Below are 25499 nucleotides of genomic sequence, written 5' to 3'. Positions count from 1 at the left end.
TTCTTTTCAAAACGAAAATGTATTTATCACTCTTAAAAAAAAAAAAGCCTTTGTTGTTATGCAAATGACACACACCAGATTAAGAAGGTTTATTTTACCTGAACAGGTATTTACAATAATTTTCTGTACTCTTGCTGTCATTTTTATTGTCTACAGTGCCCTTGTCTTCGTCTGCAAGATAACTCTTCAGCGGGACCAGCTCTGTCACGCAGTGCTGCGGCTCTGCCCAGCCTTGGCCCATGCTCATGTCCCCCCACACCCTCTTCTCCTTTACACGTGAGCCCCATCCATCCCCAAAGGGGCCCTCCCCGGCTCTGTGCCTGCTAACAGGGGGTCTTGCAGACGTTCTGCAGCATGATCCTGTCGCACAGGGCTGTTTCTCAGAGGTGCTCCCAGTCCTGGGGTCCAACTGTGGGTCCCCAGGATGACCAGTGCAGGCTGTGGGACCCACCACTACCTGGGAGCCAATGCCTGGGGGTAAATCACAGTGTGTGCAGGGCCAAAAAGCCCGGTTTGGAGGCTGAGGGAGCTCTTTACCTCTGCTTTGTTGATGCAGGCAGTATTGGTGGGTATGATCCTGCCCGGCAGAGAGGTGCTGCCGCCCTTGAGCTGATGGGTCTTCCCCAACTGCCCTTCCCAGGGACCGTGGAACATCCACCAGGATTTTACCAAATCCCACTTTATTACCCCAATCTCCTTGCAGGAAAGAACATCTCCACTTTGCACTAGAGTTGGACTGAAGATCCAGTCAGGTGAGTAAACTGAAGAAGGCCTCTCTGCTCAGAGCAGAATACCATGTAAACCCTTCTGGTTTGGGGTGTGCACTCTGTTCTGCTTTATTTTGCATGCATAAATACGGTGTCCTACATGTGATAGCCATGGCTGCAGGCTGTGTTTCTGGTCCTTGAAAAAGCAATATGTTTCCTTCACCTTCCTGCTGGAGCCTTAGCTGCACTTTTCTGCAGCTGGGTGAATGACCGTGTTTGTGTCTGTCATCAATTCCACAGTCTGTTATTTAAATTACAAAGCTCATTCTTTGCATCAGTATATGCACAGCAAGTTAGCAATCTATGCATAAAGTCCCAGCAGGCAATGATTGTCTCCTAAGGAAGGCAGAAGTAAAGGCAGCCCACTGGATTGACAGAAATATCGCTGAATTCAGATGCGTTCCTGGAACAATTGGTTTTCTTTCAAAGAAAGTTGCCGTTAACACTGTTGTGACTGAGCATGGGTGAGCAGGGTGTTGAAAATTAGGCTGCCAGCGCAATTATAACGTGGTGTAAAAAACCCCCAGTGTCATCAGCTTGTTTATGACCTCAGTAAAAACAAACCCCAGACCTGAACAATTATGCTAATTCTGCTTTGATTTACAGCAATGATAACCAGCAAATGCGCTGCCGGAGCTGCCTGATGCGCGTGCCGGCGGAGCAGGCAGGGATCTCATGGGGCTTTCTGCAATGTTTTTCCTTAATGGTTCATTAAGGTTTGGGTTCTGGTTAGCTTCGCTCCTCCTTTGGGCATCTCCTCCAGCTGTGGGTAAGGGCCATGTGAGCCCACTGCCTCGTCTTTACTAGCAGGGCGGAATGTGGGTGTGGGGAGCTGCACCCTATGAAATGGGTTACCAGTGACCTGGGTGAGCTGGCAAAGGAGACAGGAACAATAAGGGGGTTTTTAAATTATTCTTATTTTACTTTTTCTTTAATTGCAGACCATAATAGGGCTGCTCTCTCCTTGGCCTGGGCAGTGGCCAGGCAGGGAGACAGAGGAGACTCTTTCAGCCCTGTTTTGCCTCTGTGGTGTGGTCTCTTCAGGACACTCCAGTCTCTCAAATGTGCAAGTCTGAGCTGTTCTGGCCCTTCCTCAAACCCTCGAACAGCTCCAAGAGTGATCCCCTGCCCCACCAACACCTGCTGGGGCCAGCGGAGCCATCGCTCTTTGCCCATGAGCATCGTGGAGACAGCTGGAGCACTTTTGGTCCTCCAGAGGTGCTGAGCCCCCTGGATTTTTGAGCTTACTGTAGATAAAAAGGCTATTTTCACAGAGATTGCTGGTTAAACTTTCAGTGGATAAAAAAGGAGCTAGAACTTAAAAGTAACTGAGCCCTCCCAGACCATTTCCAGGTATCCTTGCAAGGGAAAGCTTTGGGGTCTTGCCGTTTAGCAGGAAGGGTCTGAGGGGCTGTGTATGTGTGTATGTATATTCTATCTCTATACACACATGTATGTGCACGCATGGGCAGGAGAGATGCCGTGGGGGCTCTGCGCTCTTTCTGCGTGCTCCAGCCAGGCTCACCGAGGCCGGCAGCACGGGGCTTGTGTACGGGCCAGGCTGGGGGTCCAAGGGGGTAAATCACCCCGGCGATGTCACCTCCTTGGAGTTACTGTGGCTAAAGCCTCCGCGGGCACCGGCACTCTTCCCAGTGCTTGTTTGCAGTGCTGCCCTAACCGAAGTTCATGGTCGCTGACCTCTGCGGAGTTCAGCTGTATTCTGTCTTGCTCAAATAAATCGGAGGAAGCGGCTCCTGCCCTGGAGAGCCTGCAGCGCCGGCAGATGGGGAGCATCAGCCCCTGGCCATGCTGCTGCAGCTGAGCCTGCGTGCCCGTCTCCCCACCCTGGGTAGTGCTGAGCGTGTGGAGGAGCCCCCCCCTTAATATGCCATGAGTAATTTTAACTCTCGGAACAATTTCTGGTTCCCTGGTAATGGTCTTTCTTCTTGCAGCAAAGCAATCTGGGAAAGGCTACCCTTCACTCTCAGGCTTTAAAGTGACTTTTTTTTCCTCTGACATAAGGGTAAAATCACAAAAATGAATGCTGTAGTTTTTGTTGTTTGGGGTTTTATAATGCAATATATTTTGGCTGGTGTAAAAGTTACACTCGCTGGATGTAGCTCCTGCACGCTTCGCCAATCAGTCTCTGAGTGATAAGATTACAATAGCATGTCTTAGTCTAATGAATTTAAGCACAAGCAGTTACTATTTCTAAATAAATATGTGCTATTAAGTGCTATCAAACTTCTACAGAAATTATTAAAACATTGGCTGAAAAACATCATAAAAGGCTGAACGCTTACCTGGGAAGTGGCACATAATGCAAATCAATAGAGCTGCTTTTCTTTACCACTTTATTGACTCACAAACACACAGCTTGTAAGAGTCCTTCAGGATCCTCCCCCCTCCACAACTCTGTTTTATTTCCAAATACCAACAAAGGAACATTTTTCTCCTCAAGGTAATTGCATAACTTCCTTCTGTTTCACACTCAAAAAGCACCCGTGCAAGTCAATGGACCACAGAGCATGTTTAGATATCTCTTACCCTTCACTAATGATGTTCAGTAGATCAATCAGGGGGAAAGAGTAATTTCTTTTTTTTTTTTTTTCCCTTATAGAGGATCTTGATCTTTCTCTGAGGGGAATGACCTTGACTTGGTAATGCAGCTAAATGGGGAAAGCTGTTTTGCTATTCAAACTGAATTTAGACTAGCTAAACAAATAGTAGGCAAAAGAACAAATCTTCTCCCTTAAATGAATCTAAGATATTAAGACCTGGCTTTGTAATGATTGTAGTCTAATACACAGCTTGCTGAGAGGCAGTATTTTTTCTTTTTTGCCTGTGTCTCTAACCTTGAATGTTCCATTCATCTCTGTGGAAATGCTTCCTTTTTGCTATACATTTTGTGCACACAAAGAACAATTTAAAACTTACATGGCATGGTCAACCAGAGATACCTAACTGGCTCTTTGGAAAACATGAATTGTGCTTTTTTTTTTTTTAATACAAACACAAAACAAGTCAGTGGCACCACATTAATCATTCAAGCCGATTGGAAAGTCTCCAAGCACCAGCTGAGTTTAAAAATCAAAAACAAACAAAACCCCCACACACTTTGATAAGAACCAACTGGGAATGAGTTTTTTTTTTCCCCCCTAAGTTTCAAAAAGAACAACGACAAAAAACAATTCGAAGAATTGGCAAGAAAACAAATTGAACTATCATGGCCGGTTGTAAGGGCCATGCTTTGGCTCTGGAGAAACGATTCATAAATATTCATTAGCCTGGGGAAACATGAAAAACAGGATTAGACTTATTCATGGGAGTTCATCTTTAGGGTCAATGCTAGGGTGAGAGAGCCAAGACAGGCAAATTGCAGTTTTATAACATATTTCCTGGGACAGACAAGCTCTGCAGTCTTCTCTCTTAGAAACAAAAGGAAAAAAAAAAACCTCAAAAGACAACAAAAAAACATTTTCGATTCTTTACACAGCAGAGATGCTGTCTCAGCTCAGGCCTGCCCCACGGGTGATGCCCACCCTGTGTCCCCAGGTGCCGTGCCATGGGACAGCCACGGCTCTGGCCGTGTGTCCTGGGGGCTCTGAGTGGCATGTCCCCAGGGATGGCTGCTGGCCTGTCCCCGCAGACCATGGCACCGCTCCCTGTGCTGTGTTTGCCCCGTTCTGCGGTTGCCGTGGCCCGTTCGCCCCCGGGATGCGGGAGGGTCCCCTGTGCTCCTCAGCACTCGGGCTGAGCGCCACATCCAGGCAGTGCTGCGCTGGTGGGGGGTTAGTGCCCGTGGCACGAAGTAGCCCTGTACAGCAATGGGGGTTTTACCGTAGAAAAATATCCTACAGTTTTGAAGCTGGCAGGGTTGCTCCCAAAGTCCTTCCACACAAGAAGTTGGTGCACAGCGGAGAGCTAATGAGCTCAAAAGGCAGATAGGAGCGTCCACGATGCGTCCAGGAACCAGCAGATAGAAGCATCCACGATGCTTCCAGGAACCACCCCCAACTTACCAGGGGAAAAGAAAAGGACTGTGACCTCTGGCAAGGCGGCCAGGAGCATGAAGACATCCATATGCCACCTATCCGCTAGAGGCTGAGATGAAGAGAAGCGAGTCTCAGGGAAACGTAGCCAGGTCCAGATGATAACTCAGTATTGCAGGACTTGGAGTCACTGCCTTCCTCTGCTTCCAGGGGAAAGGCTGTTCCTCTGTTTACTCCTGCATCCGTTGGTTGCCTGTTTAGAAGGTGACATTGGTATTGCCTGTTGCCAAATGTATATGTAATTTCTTAGCGATTGCTCTCCACTGCCGGGATGGATGGCTATGTGCTGCCATGAGACACAGAGTGATATTAGCAGCAGAATTGTGGAATCTGTGAGTGAGCCCCTGTACTCATATTAAAGGAAAAATACAGCATGACCGTATGTAACATACATTAGGAAATTTAGCAGGCTGATGACAACTAGAACAAACTGAAAAATCAGACCTCCACTTATCCACCCTCTGCAGCACACGAAGTTAATCATGCTCTAATGCCGCTAAAGTGAGGAGATAAGTGATTTTTTAGTGACTTTATCCATCATCAGTTCAGGACAGGTACACCATTTGTGATTCCTACACTTAGAATCACAAGATCATGGAGTCATTTAGGTTGGAAAAGACCTTTAAGATCATTGAGTCCAACCATTAACCTAACACTGCCAAGTCCACCACTAAACCCTGTGTCTAAGCACCACATCTACACGTCTTTTAAATACCTCCAGGGATGGCGACTCAACCACTTCCCTGGGCAGCCTGTTCCAATGCTTGCAACACTTTCGGTGAAGAAATTTTTCCTAATGTCCAATCTAAACCTCCCCTGGCACAACTTGAGGCCATTTCCTCTTCTTCTATCGCTTGTTAGTTGGGAGAAGAGACCAGCACCCACCCTCACTACAACCTCCTTTCAGGTAGTTGTAGAGAGCGATAAGGTCTCCCCTCAGCCTCCCTTTCTCCAGACTAAACAACCCCGGTTCCCTCAGCCGCTCCTCATAAGACTTGAGCTCCAGACCCTTCACCAGCTTACTTGCACAGAAGGGCATGATCCTCAAAATCCAGTAGCTGGGACAAGATGTCGGAGCCTTACTGCCAGCACCCCAGGACTGGGAAATGCAGTCTACCTTGCAAAGTGTGAGTGGGGAAGTACTGCCAAAGAGTCTTGCCAGAAATTGCACAGGTTTTGTAGAGAAATAGGGCAAGGATAAAGCTGAATTTAGGAAAACAATAGCTATAAATATTTTCTGCTTTGCTATAAGCAACAAAACCATAGAAGCAAATTGGTTAGTCTGACAGGATCCAGCTGTTAAATATCAGCTTTCCCAGCTCCAGTGGGAAATGCTTTGCCTCATGGTAATAGGGATACTGTAATATTGCCTTGCATTTTTGTCTCTCTTATGTCTGCAGAGTCATTCCCTCCATCTTTTCGGTTACTACTGTCATCTCTGGTGCCTTTTAATATGCCAAAGTAACTCTTAGCAGAAGCACCAGAAGCTGAGGGGAAATTGGGCTTTCTCACCCTGAGCCTTTTTGTGCATCATTTTCTGTTTGCTGATTATTATCTTGAACAAGCAGAATCCTGACAAACCAAGGCAGGGAAAGGGCCGTTCGCGTTACTTGAGCTTTTGTACCTTCCCCAGGTTGTTTTCCTCTGCTGGCTGAGTTACAAAGATACGATCACGGTGCTTTAATACTCTTGCTCTGGAGCGAGGGATTTCCAGCTCCCCAAGGAGGATTTCACTGAACAACTCTAAGCTTGATGATGTGGGAAGGCAGGGGCTGCGGGACAGGCTGTGCTATGCTACAGCTTTTCTCCATTTTGATTAGAGCTCATCACGTGCTGTAAGGGGTAACCAGCCCACAGCAAGACGGTGCCAAATGACCGATTGCCCTTTTATTATAAGAGGCCTTAAACCTCTCCTTAGCAGTGGGTCACCCTGAGTCTGTCTTTTATCCTAAGCCAGGCATCCCACGGCTGTTTGGGTACAAGGGCCATGGAAGCAGCATCCCGACTCAGCCTGATGGGGAGCTGCCAGCTTTTGAAGGGCACGTCGCTGCTGTTTTCTCCTCCTGCACGCTCAGGCTACAAACAGGGAGTCTGGGGCACTGTCCCTCCCCACTCTGCGCTTGCTCCAGTCTCTTGCTGTTTTCTTTTTCTTGCCCTGCATTGATACTTCCTTCACACTTCTGCTAGTCCTCAGTCACCAGCAGCCAGGGCATTGCAGCTGTCTATATTTTAACTTAAAGTGAGTGGCATCTTTTCTCCTGGCAACAGGCTGCCTTGCTTTCTTCCCCTCTCCTTCGATAAAAAGTGACAAGTGCTCCTTCACAGAGCAGCGCAATCAAAGGAGCTGCTCAAAGAGAGCTGACAGTAAGTTGTGCGCTGGCTGCAAGCTGTTTCACCGTGGGACCGCTTAAATAGCATTCACATCTTTCCCATCTCTCTCCCTCATGTGACAGTGCCTTGCACCCTTTCTGATGATATCAGAGCTTATCTCATCATGGCTTATCTGGATAATCAGCTCTGGGGTTTCTAAACCATCTCAGAGGGATTTTTTTGTGGTTCTGCAAAGCTCTCCAAAATGTGGTACGATGCAGCCGAGAGCCGTGCCCAGAGGGTTTTGCTCCCTGCTCTGCCCCTCAGCACCCTGATAATGGCTGGGTCAATATATAAGGAGCTTTTCAGGATGCACTGACGTGTGTCTTTAGCACTGATTCAGGCAATCAGAGACACTCTTTGGATGGAGGATCGCATCTTACTGAGTGCCAGCGCTGCCTAGCAGCAAGGGAGCCTCTCAGCAGTGCTGCAAATCAATAACGTCTGTAGTTCTCCTCCAAATTCCCTGGAGCCAGGGAGTTTACCCCTCCCCTGTCTTCATCTTCAGCAGTCTTCCTCAGCACTGGTGGGCATCTGTTACCCACTGTCTCGGTGCCAAGCATTTGCAAGTCTGTGTTGGAGGCATCTTGATTGAAACCGCTAGTGCTACTGGTAGCAGGCTGACGATGAGCATCTGTGTTACCCAGCGTAGCTCCGGTCTCAAAGGGAGTGTTTGTCAGGCTTCTTTTGGTTTGTAATGGCTGCTTTTTCAGTATGGCAGTCAATTCAGCAGGCATCAGCGTAAGCATTGATGGTGGATATGGCTGCTCCCCTCTGCTCACCACTGTGGATATGGGGAGGGCAAAGTCAGTGCGATAGGAGCACAGCTTTACGTTAAATGCATGCTTAAATTCCACCCAGGGTAAGGCTGCTTTTTGTAACCTGGCCTTGTGGTTAGGAAGGGGAACGGCTGCCCTGGCTGCGTGTGCTGGGACAAAGCCACCGCTGGTGTGGAGGTGTCGCCAGGAGGGCTCGGCGCTGTTGCTGCCGCAGCTATGGGAGGATGGAGAGCTCAGGGATGGCTTTTTGCCTCATGCTTAAATCTGAGTCTGCCTAAATCCCACTAAATTTAGTTTTAATTGGTTTGGACCAAGTGCATTTTAAGAAGTTTTGAGTTCAAAAGAAGTCACCACATCTTCCAGCCTGGTCTGCTTTATATCACCGGCCATTTCGTTTTGGCCTGTTTTCCTAGAGATAACCCAATAACGTACACTGGACTCCAGCATATTGCCAAGAAGGCATCGGTCTCAGTCTTCCTGTGTTTTGGGTTTTTTTCTTACTTGTATCTACAGTATGTTTCAGTGAGTTATCACCTTCACTGTTGGGTTTTTTTAACACCTCTAATTTAAATGAATGTGGCTGTAGCTAACAGATGTACATTGGTAAGAGCATTAGGAAGTTCAGAAAACTACTTTGCAAGGATTCTCCTTCTGCTGCTGTGCTAATGGAACTGAAACACTCTTCCTTGCAGTGGTCTGTGTAAGATAGCTGGACTTTTTACATTTCGTAATTAGTTTCTGGATGATTATCTATTAATATTTTCATGGTTGATTCCACGCCAATGTCTGCTTTTGGCCAAGGTCTCTTTTGGCCATATTATTTTGCATATTTGGACTAAGCTGCCGAAGAACACGCTGCTTTTGCTGAAATCAGGGAGACTGCACTTGCTGAGCAGACTGAGGTAGCAATTTGGGAACTTCGATAATTAGTCATTCGTTTCCAGAAGTCTGCTTTATACGGCACATAAATGTGAACTAACCTTTAGGAATTCTCTGCAGCTCTGACACCTAATATCAAACTTACACTTCTCAACAGGATGGAGAATGTATAATTTATGAGCTAGTGAAGTATCTTTAATTAAACCAGTATTTTCTAAATTTTGACTTAATTTAATTTTAATCTAACAGAAAGAAGCAATCTGAGTCCAGCCAAGGTTTTCCTTAAATACCATCCTTGTTATCTGGGAGGCTTCAAATCAAGTAAGATAGATGATTTTAATTTCCATGTTCTCAGTGTAACACTTGGGGTCAATGTTTGCATACTTATCATAGGCAGTTTACCATCGACAACCACTGTAATTGTTCAACTTTTCCTTGGTGAAGACCTGATTGACTATTATGCACTGTATTTATTATGTCTCACACTAAAATATAGATGATTGATTATTCCATTATTCTATTGACCAAGGCTGTAACAAGGTGTGACAAATATGTGCCATTACAGTCCATAACCAACTGTGGAAGGTAGTGCAGTCAGGTAGGAGAATTTTAATGCGTGTGACTTTCTGGAAAGCTTTAGCAAACTTTCAGGACACTGTATTTAAAAGGCTTTACCTGAATGAATGTTCTTCATTTCTGCTAGGTACTTTCTAAGGATAAAAAAAAGATAACAGGCCCTGATCTGAAAAGCTTAGAATATGATTGAGAGCCCACTGGAGCCAAGGGAAATTCTTCCAATGACTTGCTGGGCTTTGGCAGGGTCCTGAGGGTAATATCTCTGTTTACTTCACTGAGACTTGTGTCAGCCCCTGAAAAAATTATCATTTGTTAACTGCATTCAAATGTGCAGAGAAAAAGGTGTCTTCCGTCACTGATGTAGCACTTTAATGTGAATTATGTGCACATATCAAGGGGACTTATAGTTGGAAAGAGGAGAATCCTGTATTTTAAAGCTCTTTATCTGCAGCTTGGTATTTGAAATGCATAATTTAATTATCTTTGAACTCCTGTGTTCCTCCTTAAAATAAATCAAGTTTAATTTTCCTTTTAAATATCATGCATTGATGGACGCAGCACTGGGGATCATGGTAACAAAATGGTGTTGAACCAGCTATTGGAAATTAGTAGTAATAAACAATGCATTTGCTACCAGTCTGTCATATTAATTAGTCTTCAGAATGCGTCAGTGCTTTTCATTTGTATTTAACATTGCCTGAGCTTACTGCCAATTAAATACAATGTTGTTATCAAATCAACTCACACGTGATTACATTGGATTAATGTGGTTATTTTCTTTGATCCACTATAATTAAAAATCACAGTTGTGATTTTAAACAAGTGTAAAAATATAATCGGTTTGCATACGCAGCTGCCTTTTTCTTCTAATTTACTTTAATAATGTTTGCCTCTAATTAACAGTTGTGGAAGTCCCGGGCCCCATTTAGAGCTCAGAGGAGACAGCAGCATTTTGCAAGTGCTGGAAGAAGCCCCCACACGCCTGTGCCTTGTCCTCGTTCTCTGCCCAGCCGCGGTGGGCGACATTTTCGAGCGAGATCTATGGCAGTTCAGTCCCCAAAGCCTCCAGGAGAGCTCATCAGCCTCGAGCCGAAAGAAAATGCCACCTTAAAACTCAATACTGTTTCCCTTGAAGCCTGACGGCTGAGTCTAACGTGCCGAATTCCCAGGGAGGCTCCAGTCGCTGCGAGCCCTGCGGCGGGCTGCGCCGTGCAGCCTCCTGCTCCCCACAGGACCCCTCGCCCCAGCAGTTACGCAGCCAAGAGGAATACGGAGACACGGGCTGGTGCAAAATGGGCAACCGCGACATGCCGAGAAGATGCGAACGCCTGCACGCCGGCCCCAAAATAACCAGTCTACCCAGCCCTGGGTTTTCAGGCTTCAGCTTTGCACTGAGTAGGAGGTCTTGATTCTGGCATAACGAACAGGCAAAATGCCACTGCCCAAACCAGAAGGATGTTGTTTACCATCGCTACCCACTTCTCTGCTGCTGACAGACAGGACCCAGACATCAGAACGGCTGGACGAGGCTGCTCGACTGTCGGAGCAGAGAGAAGTAATCAGTCAAATCACTGCGGCACAGAGAGGGATGTTGCCCCATCTCCCGTCAGGCAGCAAATGACTCATTGTGTAACAACTTCAGTAAAGGGGTATTTTTTTTCCTCTTTTTTTTTTCCTCTTCCACTTTCAGCAGGGAAAGAGAGATGAATTTTTCAAGAGGCCACCAAGGCTTTTGTTTGGGAGCTTTGCCTCCCAGGTCTCCTAAGGCCACTGAGAAAGTCATCACTTGAATAAATGTCATCAGCAGTCACTCTGGTGCGGATGGAGACCAAAAGCATTGCTGCCTCTTCAAGAGGCGTAGACATGGTGAGCAGCTGGTGGGTAGCTGGTGAGTTGTTATTCACTAGCCTGATTTAAACCATGTGTGAACCAAGCAGTGCTGGATCCTGCGGGAATAAGTCAACCCTGGATGCTCACCACTTCCGACCACCCAACCCCTTGTATCCCCATTGCCCATGCCAACCATGGCGGTAGCGTACAGCAAGGACATCACCACTGTGCAGCCCCCCAAAGCACTGCTGCCTGGAAGAGCATTTTCCCAACAAGCAGAAGCAAATAGAAAAGTGCTTTCATACTTTCTGCATCATTTCCACGTGAGTGAGGAGCGGTAAACACCGCGTTTGCTGAAAGTAAGTTGGCCACTTCAGCTGAGTTTTGCCCACTGCCATGCTTCATCAGATGCCATTGCAAAGGTCTGCGCTACAAGAGGCAGAGTTTGCCTGTCCCACTGTGTGCCCTTCCTCACCAGTTCAGAAAGCAGATGAGAAATAGCTAAGCAAAGAATTAAGCTTGAATGAGTGGAAGTTAGTGAAACATGAGCCATGCCTTGCTGGCCCTTCGGTAAGTAATGCACAGTGTTCTGCTGAGGTAGGGCTCTTTGTGCACATAATAAGTAATGTTCCAGTGAGTTGAAACCACAGGCTCCTGATTCAGCTGATATTTCTGGCAAATTGTTGACCTATTGCAGTTTATTCAGGATTTTTCTAGTCTTGGTAGAGCAGCTCTAACAGCGACAGATTTGTCATGCTGTTTCTAACAAATATGCAGGTTTTGTAACTCTGAAAGTTATAATATCTTGCAGAACCCCAGATAATAATTGCCTCTGTGCTCTGCAGTAGCACTCTGTGTTTATAGGCAAGGAAAAGAATTAATTAAATATTAATTAATAGGATTTAATATAGCTGGTGCTAGCTTGTGTCATAGAATAACTCATAGGGACAATTTTAATTTCACCTGACATATGTATATTGATGATTTCTCTCCTGGGCTGGAACCAGAGGACTGTGCGGCTGCGCCACGGGCGAGGAGAAGGGCAGCCTGGCTAATGAAAGGTGGCTGCGGGGAAAGGGTTCAGCGGAGCTGTTTGCCACCTGGAAAAGATGTAAAGGGGAAAGCAGGAAAATGGCCCTTCTTTCTCTTCACCTTGAGAAGGAACAAATGCAGAAACTGTCTCCTTGCCTGGCTTTGATGCAGTGGGCTTGATAGAGAGAAATGCTGGGGGTTTTTTTGAGCAGTTTTCCCTGCTTTATGGTAGCACAAGCAAAATTGTAGTCCAATTTTGGATCTGTTGAAATTTTGAGGAATTTTTGGAGTTCCTGTGAAGCTAACAAAACATAAGGGTATTGCTTATGTCAGTTCAAAGAGGAGATGTGTCAAATGGAGTGACAAAACCAAATGCTAGCTTGTTCTTCGGCACCTATTAAACCCAGCAACAGGCTGTGATCAAACCCCTTCTCTGAGTGTTGCTAAAAGGCTTTTATTAGCAGAGAGATGCAGCCTGTGGGGACCCGTCATACTGATGTTTCCCTGACAGGGGTCAGAGATCAGACAAACTACTACAGCGCTGTATGTCCAAGTTGTCTTTCAATATCCTTTGGCCTCACATTTCACGTCACGTTAATGCTTTTCTCCAAACCACTTGTATTTAAGGTGAATCTTAGGCTGGACCTTGTGCAAGCCCATAGGTGTGTACCAGCAGTTGGTCTTTCGGTGATTTTGGGGGACTTGCAGTCGCAGCCCAGAGATCAGGCAGTGCCTGGCTCACCCTTGGCTGCCTTGGGGTGGATCTCCAGTGTAGCTCAGCCTGCATGGGTGAGGATGCTTGCAGACAGCTGAGGTCTTGGGAATTGCTGATGAAACCAACTGCTCTGCCAGCAAACTATCCAGAGTCCCCCACTGGCTGTGTAATTAAAATGGGGACTGTATGGGTGTGAAGTTAATGCTGTACACATAATGTATCTGTCCCAAGGTAAGCCTTCACATCTGTTCTCTGTAAAACTGTAGGTGCAGGATATAATTAAGCGAGTGAGAAATAGTTTGAGCAGAACGCAACGTTGTCCACCAGCAGCTCAAACCGCCTCTTGCTGCAACAGCCCAGTGAGTCTAACCAGCCAGAGTTAGAGCTGGCGTAAAAACAGGCGGTGGTTAAAAACATTCGTGGGTTTGGCTTTTTTTTCTTCCCCCCCTTTATTCTGTCACTGAGTACAAGCAGAAACTTCAGTCTGTAAATGCCACCGGTTCTCCATTTCACACTGATGTTCCCAGGGACAGCAGAACTGCCTGTAAAGTGTCTGTCACCCAATGAAAACTGGAAAAAAAATCTTCCAGGCTTCTGCACACCCTTGTCACTCGTAAATAAGCTGTCACTTAACCCTTGCCTGCCCTCCTCCTCCTGCTGCTGGAGTTGAAGATGGTGAAACGCTTGCCTCAACACCGCTGCTCTTCTGGGTGTGGGCAGTTCTGGGACAGCTGCTAATGAGATAGAAAAGGCAGGGGCGATACTTTCCCTGGCATTTTAAGAATGTGTCTGGAAAAGCTTTTATGTTGGGGAGCCAGAAAAGCTCACCCAAAAGATTTGCAACCATAGCCAAACACTGAAGTACCCACCCAGGCCTTTCTTCCTACCTCACCTATTTTTTTTGTTAAATGTCAGTTTGCTTGTCAGCCTCCGGCTGGGGTTTTGATGTTATTTCTTCACTTCTTTCAGCCGGATCCCTTTGCCGGAGAAGGAGAGAAATGCCACGGCGTGACAGCTCCTCCTTCCCGGTCAGGACCGAGTGTGTGAGCAGGGGGCTCCGGCCACGGCCAGGTGCATGGGGGCTGGACAGACGGACATCACGGCTCCTGGCCAGGCTGGTGGCAGGAGGGGAAAGGAAAGGTGTCAGGGTACTTGTCAGGCCTGAAAGCAGCAGCCGGGGATTTAAAAGTAAAATGTGCAAACAGGGTGTCTGCACTCCGGCGGTTTCTCCTGGCACAAAGCGGGACGATGCCACGGGCAACCTGGCCACTTTCCTCGCCCACCCTCACAGCTCCTGTTCTGCCAGGGCTTCTAGGAAGTCAATGGCACGCGTATTGCATACATACTGCGGGAGTTTTAGCCAGTTACGCCTGAGTTCGGTTAAGAATACACGCGCACTTTTCATGTCTAAAACTCTGCAGAGCTACAGGGAGCAATATTATTCCTCTTCTCCTACAGTTTAGGTAATCTTCAGTGACGGGTTGCTGATTTTCTACACTAAGTGTTTGTGCCAGCCCAGCCTCGGAGAGCCCTGCCTGGGCAGCTTTTCCTTCTGATGGGTCCAGAGAGAAATATAAGCTGCTGTGTGTGTGTGTGTGTGTACACATACACATATGTGTGTGTGTGTATATATACACCCCCACCACCTCCCCGTGTGTGTGTATATATATAGTGCTGTCTAGGATCATCAGAGGATATTATCTACATCTTTTCACATTTGTATCTGCCAGGCAATAAGCAACTATTATTAAAAGAGGGCTGCCTAATGAAAGCAGTTGGAGAATAGAGTTTTCATTACAAGGCTGCCAAATTATTTGAGCAATCTCATCACCTTATTTCAGGCCTACCCAGGGACTGCAGCTGAAATGCCATAAACTTGTTTCTCTGGTTTTACTTATTTATTTTTTCATTCATTCATATGCACAGGCAGATATACATAAAAATATATGTATATATGTGAATTTTTATGCATATATGTATGCTGATTATACTTATATATAAAGACCTTTTCAAAGACCTTTAAAAACATATAATCTAAATATATATATAAAATTGTAACAACATAAATGTACATAACAAATAGCATAAAAATATAATATATATTTACTGTTATATAATTATTGTTATTATATGATATGGATGATAATATGTATATAATGTAATATAGTATATGTATATGTAGTTATATTTATTAATTCTATTAATTTTATATATGCATATATACATATTCATATAAATAGACATATAGACATGCACGTCCATATATATAGCCCTTCTGAAAGACCTTTATATACTTATATTTATGATATATAAAATACCTATGTAAATGTATATATATAACACAATGCATATGTGTATATGTATATATAGAAAGGTCTTATATATGTATATATACATATATGTGTAAGTATGTCTCTCTGTGTGTGTATGTAAAGGTCTTTTAAAAGGGCTTTATATATACATATACAACCAGTATATATATGTATGCATATAAATATACATATATACACACATTTTTAAACATTATAAAAAGTTATTTTTTTGATATATAAAGACTTTCATAATTAAATACCTGAAAGCTTTTTGTATCTATCTACATCTCTATCTATCTATCTATCTAACGTATGTGTTTTGCTGGGAGGGCTGTGGCCCTGGTGCCTGGCTCAGCTGTGCTCAGCGGCGGCCGCATCCCCTGCGCAGAAGGTGCGGGGCAGCCCCTGGCCCTACGGGCTGTGCAGTGCCTGTGCTGCTGCTCTTCGCCCTCCTGTCCAGCAAAGTGCGACTAAGTGCCCATAGCGTCTTGGTTTGAGCTTGTGCCTGATCGTTTGTACTTGTTTCTCTGTCCCTTCCTGCCACTCTATAGGGAAAGGATGGGACTTCCATTCCCCGCAGCATTACCAGGCATCCGTCCGTGTTTACACCTGATAAACACCAAGTGTGCTGAAGCTTGTCCTAGGGGAGATGCACAGGTGCGCGCGCACACACACACAGACCTTGCTGTCTTGCAACTGTTAATTTTCCTCTCTTGTTTTACTGAAAATCGTTGCCTCAACCTGATCAAAAAGTCACTGCAGAGAGGGGCTGAGGACAGTGCAGAGCCAGAGCCCCGCTCCAGGGCCAGCAGTGACGGGTAGGTCTTTGGAGAGGAGACCAAGGCGTGGAAAGGGATGCTTTTCTTCTCAGCTGCTGGCTTTGACCAGAAATCCTCTGTTTAGTGTTTGCACAGATACTTACTGATGGTTTGCTTATGATCTGCAGCCTGGTTTATGCCAGGAGAGGTTTGGGATTCTGCATTCCCTTCCCTTCTGGTTACAGGGCTCGGGGGGCTTGCAAGTGCTGCTGGAGGAGACTGAGGATGCGGGCAGTATCTGCAAAACTTGATTTAGCTGGGGCACAAACATCCGCGCAGACTTAAGGCAGTGTGATGTTTCTGCCTGTGTGCAGCTAGCTAAAGTCATCGTGTTGATTTTGTGCTCCCTGGAAAGACCTTTTTTTTTTTTGGCCATTTTTTTTTTTTGTACATCTCTGGCTTGAAATTTATAAAGCACTTGATCACCCAAGGAGCTGTGCAACTCTGCCATCTGCATTGTCGCACGGTGAGCAGGCAGGGACGGGCAACCTGCTTCAGATCTGGAAAGTGCCTCTCAGTTTAAGGGGAAGAAACTTTTAGGAAGGAGCTGGAGACAGAATTGGATGAAAAATATCTTCTTAGAGCAAGAATTAGCAGAATCTAAGTGGCACAAAGAAGGAAGCCCTGGCAACAAAGCAAGCTCTGTGAAATAGGTTGGTGTCGTGGTTTAACCCCAGCCAGCAACTAAGCGCCACGCAACTGCTCACTCACCACCCCTGCCACCCCAGTGGGATGGGGGAGAGAATCGGAAAAAAGTAGAACTCGTGGGCTGAGAAAAGAACAGTTTAATAGAATAGAAAGGAAGAAACTGATAATAATAGTAATAACAATATTAAAATGACAATAATAATAATAAAAGGATTGGAATATACAAGTGATGCACAATGCAATTGCTCACCCCCTGCTGCCTGATGCCCAGTTAGTTCCTGAGCAGCGATCTGCCCCCAGGCCAACTCCCCCCCAGTTTATATACTGGGCATGACATCACATGGTATGGAATATCCCTTTGGCCAGTCTGGGTCAGCTGTCCTGGCTGTGTCCCCTCCCAGCTTCTTGTGCCCCTCCAGCCTTCCTGCTGGCTGGGCAGGAGAAGCTGAAAAATCTGTGACTTCATCTAAACACTACTTAGCAACAACTGAAAACATCGGTGTGTTATCAACATTCTTCTCCTACTAAATCCAGAACATAACACTATACCAGCTACTAGAAAGAAAATTAACTCTATCCCAGCTGAAACCAGGGCAGTCAGGAAAGGAAAGCTTGAAGGGAGACTTGCTTAGGTAGACCCAGGAAAGACTATTCAAATGCACAACTTCTACAACCACAGGGCAATAGAAAGACGGAGGAGAGAAGGGCTGCTGGCTACTAGCACAGAGCAGGAGTATATGGGCAGAATAATGATGTTATGCACCCTCTTCCTCAAAGCAGGAGAAATGCCTAGCTTTTGGGGGAGGAAAAAGATTTGGAGCATGGGCTAAAGGCAGCATGGCAAAGGGACTGAATGCAAAACTGAAGGTTAAGAAAGATGTGCAGAAATGAAATCCCCAAACCACCAGCTCATGTCAAGTTAGGTTTTATGGCTCCCGATTGCCAGTGGGAACTTGCAACAGGATGGTTTTTTTAGGTACTTACATACTTCGTTGAGTTTGTTAGACACCTAAGGAACAGGCTTGGGTGCCCAACAGCAGAAAGTGGGCGCTCTCTGTCCTTCAATTCTGAAGGATCTGGCCCATGGACCCACAGGTGGGTGCTTAACAAGTGTATGAGCTCAGGGGTGGGGCTCTATACGTGGGAGTGTGGAAAATGTAGTGCATCCATTTAAGAAGGTCTTGCTAAATGAACAGGGTCCAATAGTGAGAGCTTGCTGACATTTTTCTGAGAGAAAGACCGCTTACAGAGACACGAAGGCAAATGGTATAAAATGCAACATGATTTACCAAGCAAGATTAACCTGAAATCCCTAACTGATCTTGCAGATAAAGGAAATCCAACAGTTCTCCTCCTCCAGGATTTCAGTGAATCCCCTGCCTTTGTGCTCTGAATATCTAACAGTATAAGCCATGCTGGAGAAGACAGGGATTAATTGAATATCTCAGAAATGGGTGGGGAACTGGCTAATAGGGCCCAGTAATGGTGAAAGGAGAAGTTTTTCAAGGACTGGGCTGAAGCTTACTTTGATCACTATCTATCTTCATTAAGGACCTCAGCAGAGGAACATGAGTGTTTGCTGACGGTACCTCTTGAAGAGGATGGCACAAACTCACAAGGAGCTTTGGGACATTGTAGTGAAAGGATCCAGAAGACCCTGAGCACACAGAAGATCGAAACCCAGCTGGTGCAGTGTGGTAGGGGGCACGCTATTGTCCCCCAAAAGCCCCATGGCAAGAGGGAGCACACTCAGCTCCTCACACGTGGTGTGCTATCCTGCAGCCCTGCAGCGAGGCGCTGGGCTTCCCCGTGCCCTGCTCCAGCCCTGTGCCTGGAGGCAGCCGGAGCTGCATGTTGGATGCCATCAGCTGCATAAAACTGTGATAGAATCGAGCGATGCTGGGGCTATCCATTAGCGGACAACCATTGCCTGTGCAGGGTACACCCCTTTGTGGTGCACGCGGTGCTCCGGAGTCTCCTGCAGAAATGCTGTATTTTAGCGTGTAGGAAGGTACATACAGGAGACTAAACTGGCCGATGGGAACATTGCTCTTGGGAAAAGCATGTGCTGCTCAGCCCTGAAAGGTCTCTGGGGAAAAGCAGCAGTGCTGGTGGCATCACACCCGGCTCAGCATCCCTTGTTCACACCTACCAGGGAAACCCGTCACAAGTGTGTTCTGGGTTTTCTTGCTGCACTTCTTGCTGTCACCCATGTCTCTGTATGCCTGATTTCTGACTAATGTAAATACCCACCCCCTTCTTTAGCATAATGAATACTAATTCCTTAATATGTGTTATTTTCTACTGTATCTCTATTTCCCTGCGATCCGTCTTAAGAGCACCAACAATTGCTATCACCGTTTGTCTGCTGTGTGTATATAATTAGAACAGTTGGCTCAGGTAATTACTTTTTGCTTCCTTCAGTTCCTTCCTCTGCTTTGCACTAGTCTGCCTTGTTGGGGTTTTTCTTCATTTCAGGCTCTTTGGAAGAAGTTTTCAAAGCAGGGTGCATGGCTTTTAACCCTACTGCCCATTGGATTGGAGGCCACCAGCTGCTAAACCCTCTAAAACCTCTGAGTTTGCTAAAAACTCCAGAGCAGCCAACTCTTTCTCATTCTCCATTTCTTATCCCTGAGGCCGTAAGTGGAACTTGGTAAATGATATTTCTGCAAGTGAATTGCCTGGTTGAAAAAATCATCCTGCTGATTTTATTCCCCCAGAGCTTCCAAGCAACCAGCACTGCTGGTGCTCAGCTCACACCCAGCGTGCCCAGGGAAGGGACATGCAGGAGCTGGATCTGGCCAGCCCCTCGCCTTCTGCTGACGTGCCCTACCTGTATGGAAATCAGCAGCCATCAGTGCACCATGAAGCCATCCTCGCTCCAGCAGCAGGGAAAGGAAAACTCCCAGTGGTTGAGGGATTCATGCGGAGACACAAAGCAAACCCACACTGGAGACCTGGGAAATTCCTACTCTCCTCCGCTGCCATGTCAGAGTTTGTCTTGAAAGATTTCCTTTCACAGGTAAGTATCTGTTTAATTACAGCTATTGCAAAGACAGTTAATAGCTGACGAACATGCCAGTATATTTTAATTGAATATATTGAGCACACTGAACAAAACCACAGCTCTTGACCTTTTCTGTTAAGTGAAATGTTAGGACAAGTTTTTCTACATTCGGAGCCCAGGGAAAGTGTGGAGGGGACCACCCATTGCTGTTAATGGGAGCCACCCATGTAAATCCCTTTCATGTCAGCTCAACAATAGGCTGCTTAATGTCCAATTATTTTCATTTCATAGTTATTGTTCACGCTGGAAGGGAAAAAAGTGGGAGGAATGATCTGACTAAAGAGAGCGTTCCAGGTTGCGCTGTCTCTGGCTACTCCGACCTCAGTCATCCCGCAAGAACACTTCTGTTGTTACTGCCTTGAAGGCCTCGGGTGATTTAATGCCGGTGGCTACAGTTTGTCATTGCGATGGGACAGATCTGTGAACTAACGACCCTTCCCTGCCCTCCCGGATCATGACAGGACAAAGCCAGATTTATTTGGGATGCCGGGAACTGCTGGTCCTTCACCCGCCCGGGCGCAGGTACTGCAGGGATGCAGGACCCACACCCTTCACCATCCCCTTGCCCCAGCCAGCTTCTGTCTTTATTGATTTCTAACGAGCACGAGCTTGTGATTAAAGTTTGCTTGTGCCTAGGTACTTTCCTGAATTGGCGCTTGGGTCCTTACTCCAGCGAAAACTCTCATTGATTTGTGCTGGAGCACTGGCTGAGTGAGCCCTCGGGGACTGGCTATATATTTGCAGCATGGTGCTCTTCAGACACATGACAATTTCAGGGCAATTTTGTAACATTAAAACAGCATTACGGGTGTGTCTTTAGCTGCCCGTAAATAGAAACCTTGACTTGTCTATAGTGGTTTGATATTCCAAGCTAGGCAGGAACATTCAGTCCTGGCTTGCAATCCGTTTTATCACCAAAAAGAAATTTTGTAGGTTAGATAAGTCAAGAGCTTACTCTTGCAAAACTTCAGCCCATGTCTGTGAGCTGCGGTGAGGCTGCATCTAGTATTCAAGTGTGGGAAGAAAAGGCAAGGCTTTTTTTAAGGCTCATTAGAGATGGCAAAAAGATACAAAAAGACCAACATCATTTTACACTTGTAAAAATACCCCTAGTAGACTCATATTTTTTAATCTTCAGTACAAAAGCTCTGTAACTACAGCAAGGCATTAGTTTCCGATGACTAGCTACCTTTTTTTCTATAGCCTCTGGCATTAAAGCTCTCAGTGAAAAGACACTTTAGAGCTAGTTCAGGCAGTTCATTTTCTGTCAATCAACTCTCAGGCTGGAAGTATAAAGGCAGTAACATGACAAGATTTCTATTTTAATATCTTTACTCTTGATAAGATAATCCTAGAGGAACGGTGGTGATCAAATATTTACAGGCAGTGCTCACTGGCACAGTCTATTGTAAAATTAAATACACAAAATTATGTGGGGATAATGTTAATGTTGTGATATGAGGACAAAAGGCAGCGCGCTTGAAATGAAGGTTGACTCTTCTTAATATATCCTCCTCTGTGGCAGGGACTGGCACTGCCGGAACGGAGAACAGAAGAGCAGCTTTCGTTTCGCATTTTGTGACCTTTCTCGGCTTTTCAGTGGCTTGTTTGTTATTTAAACGTATTTGCGTGCTTAATGATCTTGATTTTTAAGTATGTATTTGTGTGTGTGTATCCTGCGTGTCTCTCTGAGATGCAGTAAACGACTAACAGAGCCTGGAAGAGAGCAGTATTTTGTCCTGAGCCGCCCTCTTGCCCCACTGTGAGCCCAGGTTTGGTCCCAGCCCTGGTCCCTGGGAACAGCCGGTGCTGCAAGAGGCCGTGCAGAGGCAGGGGTGCAGGCTGGGGATACACGGGGGGGTCTTTTCCAACTCGCTGCATGGGTCGGAGCGAGCAGTTACCTCTGGGGAGCTCTTTCTATGCACGCTGCAAATGTACACTTGCCCCAAAATGGACAGAAGTGCCCAAATTCCTGTTTTTTACCGACCGCGAGACCCACAGCAAATGCAGTTAGGGAGAAACCTTTGCAAAAGTGGATTTTTTTCTTCCCCTTTTCTCTGCGCATCCCTGGTGTGCGGAGATGGGACATGCAGTGACCTGAAGGCCCTGTCCCTGCCCAGGCTGTCCCGGAGGAGCGCTGGCAGCACCGCGACGTGCCGAGGCCCCTCCGCCACCGCTTTTGAATGCCGCTCCGCTGGGGCTCAGCCGGAGCCCCGGGAAAATGAAGCGCTGATTTAGGCTGAAAGGCCAGCGTTAGCTAATATGGGAAATTACTCCAGCAGTCATCACTCTTTTCCTGTCACTATGGTGACAAAAGAAATGACAAAAGCCTGAGCAGAAAGAGAGAGGGTGACACAAGTAAAGAGGGACAGAGCAAAAGCTCGGCAGCTGCAGCCGGGTCGGGGGAAGAGCCAAGGAGGGGACAGGCAGTGCTCGAAAACCGCGCTGGAGCCACCTCTCACTGACAGATGCCGTCGTGCCCCACGCACGCATACAGGGGTTTGCAAAGCGACGCAAGTACTACACCCCAGTTACACCAAGCGCCACAGTCAATGCAGGCACCGCAGGCCTAAAAGTAAATAATAATCCTGGCCCTATAAGGCTTTCATGCCACAGCTTTAATCCTAATGCACTAACCATTGATTTTTGCACCTCCCTTCTCCGCAGCACTTGCTGTTTGCCGCCTGCCTTAAGGAGAGGGTCTGCAACCAGCTTGGTCTGCTCCCCGTGTTTCAGCTCTGAGCGTCATTAGAGGACACAGCGGGGAGGTCTGCTCTTTCCAGCCAAAGCAGTGATCCCCTGTGAGTGAAAAACACGTGTCCAAAAGGAAGGGGAAAGCACAGGGGGATGTGCGTGGAGGCAACCCAGGACCAAGGGGAGCAGCTGAAGGCAGACCAGGGACTCTTGCTGCTCGGCCCCTTGTCTCCACAACGCCGCTGGTCGGGTTTACCTCAAGGCCCTTCCAGCACCTACCATCTCCCTGTGAACAGAGACATAGTCGCCAGCTCCCAGATGCCTAAGCAGCAGGTTTTTGAGCTACTCAAGGAGGGGAATATCATGAAGAAACTCCAGAGAAGAAACTGGGCAGTGGCAGCAAAAAGTGAGGGTCCAAGGACAACTTGCCCAGGAGTCCCAGCTGGAGAAGGTGCCAGCGGGTTGGTGCCCATCCTGCAGCAAGACTCATCCCTGGGGGCCAGGAGGATGTCACCAGCAGATCAAACAGCATCCAATGACTTTGCCACTTTAAGTGGAATTTTTATTTTCTTGGAGTCACCTTCTAAAAAATGGGGTTGGGAAAAAAAAGGGTGGGGTGCAGGGGAGAGTAGAAGAGGGTGCTGGAGGGAGCAGAAGAGGGTGCTGGAGGGAGCAGTGGATAAAATCTTCATCCTGAAATGCCAAGCCAAACATCCCCCCTGCCCCACCAAATCTTCCCCCGCCAAATCTTCTTTTTTTTTTTTTTTCCCCAAGAAGGAGAATTTTATTTTCCAGCCAGCTCTACTCATGAGTGATTGTGCAGAGCTCTGCTAATGGGCTATGCCAAGCTGTGGTAACCCTACAGAGCTATTGGCAGGAGAGGTGGCAAGTTGGAGAGGACTACAAGGGAACTCTGCATGATATTTTTTGATGAGCTGATTATTCAGAAATTTCACAAGAGCTGAAATACATCACTCTGTTCTGAAACTCACAGCCCTGCCAACACACAGGACAGCTTACATGAGCAGCAGCATTTTCTCCTCCACGGTGCTGCTGGCCTGTACATTAGGAACCAGATGCAGGAATCGGACAAGGCTTTTCGGCAGCCATCGACCGCAGTGACAGCAAGAGATGGGGAGTGGATAGAAGGACACAGAAAGCTGAAACAGAAATTATTTACTTTCATGGCTGTCACTATGTGTGTATTTGGGCTTGAAAGTTTTTCATTAGCTCCATGGGTACTGAGGCACTATGATTTTTCTTGCTTTAGAGCTAGGGTGTGCGATCACCCTCAGATCCCATGTGTATTCAGGTATTTTTATTTCAGGGGGTGCTCAGTCCCCAGTCACGTTTCGGGATCCTGTCACAAGTCAGGAGCTGGCCTTGACTCCCACCATCGCAACCAGGAGCCTCCGTCTTCGATGTCATCCTGAGTCTGCAGCCAGGTCAGGCTCCCACAGAGACCAAACGGTCATTTTCCCCTCTTTGCAACATTAATTAAAACCAAAACACCATGTTATTTGCCCACAGGATCAAATGAGAGCCTGATACCCGGGGGTGGGGTGCACGTGCGCTGGGGGAGGTTAGAAGCAGCACAGAGCCTACTCCTAGCCTGGTCCTACAGAAGTCAGTGAAGAGCACTCTGGCTGAGCCACAGCTGTTTTGCTAATGAAAATAGAGGCACATAGGCACGGCCACTGCAGCCCCTTGGAGGAACTGCTCACTTCAGCGAAGCAAACTTTTAGTAATCAAAAAAGCCTGGGAAACTTGCTTGTGTATAAGGACAGGGAACAAGGGTCTGAGCCGTGTCACAGCAAGCACAGTTAGCTCTGTCCTGCTATGAAGCCACCCCAACAGGACCACTCGACTTGCACCATGTCCATCTGAGCCCCTGCACAGGTGATTTTTCCCCTGTTTTCTGCTTTCGGTGGAGGAGCTCAGCACTCTGCAGCATCCCTGAGCCCAAAGGCAAGCCCTGGGCATGACCCCAGCAAGGGCAAGAGGTTGAGGTTGGAAAGGACAAAGTTGGTTATAAAGCCCATCAATGCTTTCAGCACAGTGTACCCTCACATTTCCAGCAACTGCAGCACCCTGCCTGTGGAAAATTATAGGAAGTGTATGAATGATCCAGACACCATTCTCAAGGCTCATGTCTTAAAAAAAGCAGGGGTTTACTCTACATACTGCTGCAGGATGTCATGTACTTCATGATCTGCCTTTTCTAATCTCTCCTTATCTCTCACTCCAATCCTTTCTCATGTCCCTCATCTATTGCAAATTCCCTTTTTAAGCTGGAGCGAAGCACATAAATATTGTCATGCTGCATAAATAGGTTGTTTTGTGCATAATGCCACAGGAGGCTTTTTTAAAAACAGGACCTTTAGTGCTGTGATAACGGCCTCCTCATTTACACAAATGAAATCTTCCATACAGCTCAGCACTCATCTGCTCTGCAGCCCCCATGCAAAATGGTTGGCGCAGCGCCCGCTCATCACAGGCTACAGAATTAATACAGAATATTCCATACTTAATAGGAAGCCATTGAGCATCAGGTTTGGAAATACCTTGCAAATGTAACTGATGCTCAGGTTTTCCTTTCAGTGCTTCCCTGGCAGCACAACCATTGTCTTCCTTCTATGTGAAATCACAGCTACTTTAAACATTAAACTGCAAAAGGACTGTTCATGTTAGCCCATTTGCCAGCATCGCTGACCATCCTGTCTGCTCACCTTTTCTTCTCTGTCACTTATTGCCCCCTGACCTTCATTTCCTGTTTATTCAGCCCCTGTTCAGGGTCTAAAAAGTGCAGACACCATTAAAATGGTCTTTTCATTTACTCTGCATGGAAAAAGAAATAGCGTTACAATCTCTACAGTTTTTAAAAGGGTTAATGGAAGCTGCTGGTGGCCACATTGAGTCATGGTAGTCTTTGAACCAAACTGGCTTTTCAGGAGCAATAT

At 46.6% G+C, this 25499-nt stretch overlaps 1 long non-coding RNA gene across 1 annotated transcript; it reads left to right on the top strand.

The window, feature by feature from the left end:
* Positions 1-25499, top strand: LOC138690855 (uncharacterized). Its single transcript, XR_011329665.1, has 6 exons — positions 1-752; positions 9097-9168; positions 10327-11823; positions 19499-19800; positions 20077-20367; positions 22513-25499. It is a non-coding gene; the product is annotated as an uncharacterized lncRNA (long non-coding RNA).

This window comes from Haliaeetus albicilla, chromosome 24 (genome assembly GCF_947461875.1).
Source record: "Haliaeetus albicilla chromosome 24, bHalAlb1.1, whole genome shotgun sequence".
NCBI lineage: Eukaryota > Metazoa > Chordata > Aves > Accipitriformes > Accipitridae > Haliaeetus > Haliaeetus albicilla.
This window is presented reverse-complemented; position numbering and strand designations above follow the sequence as displayed.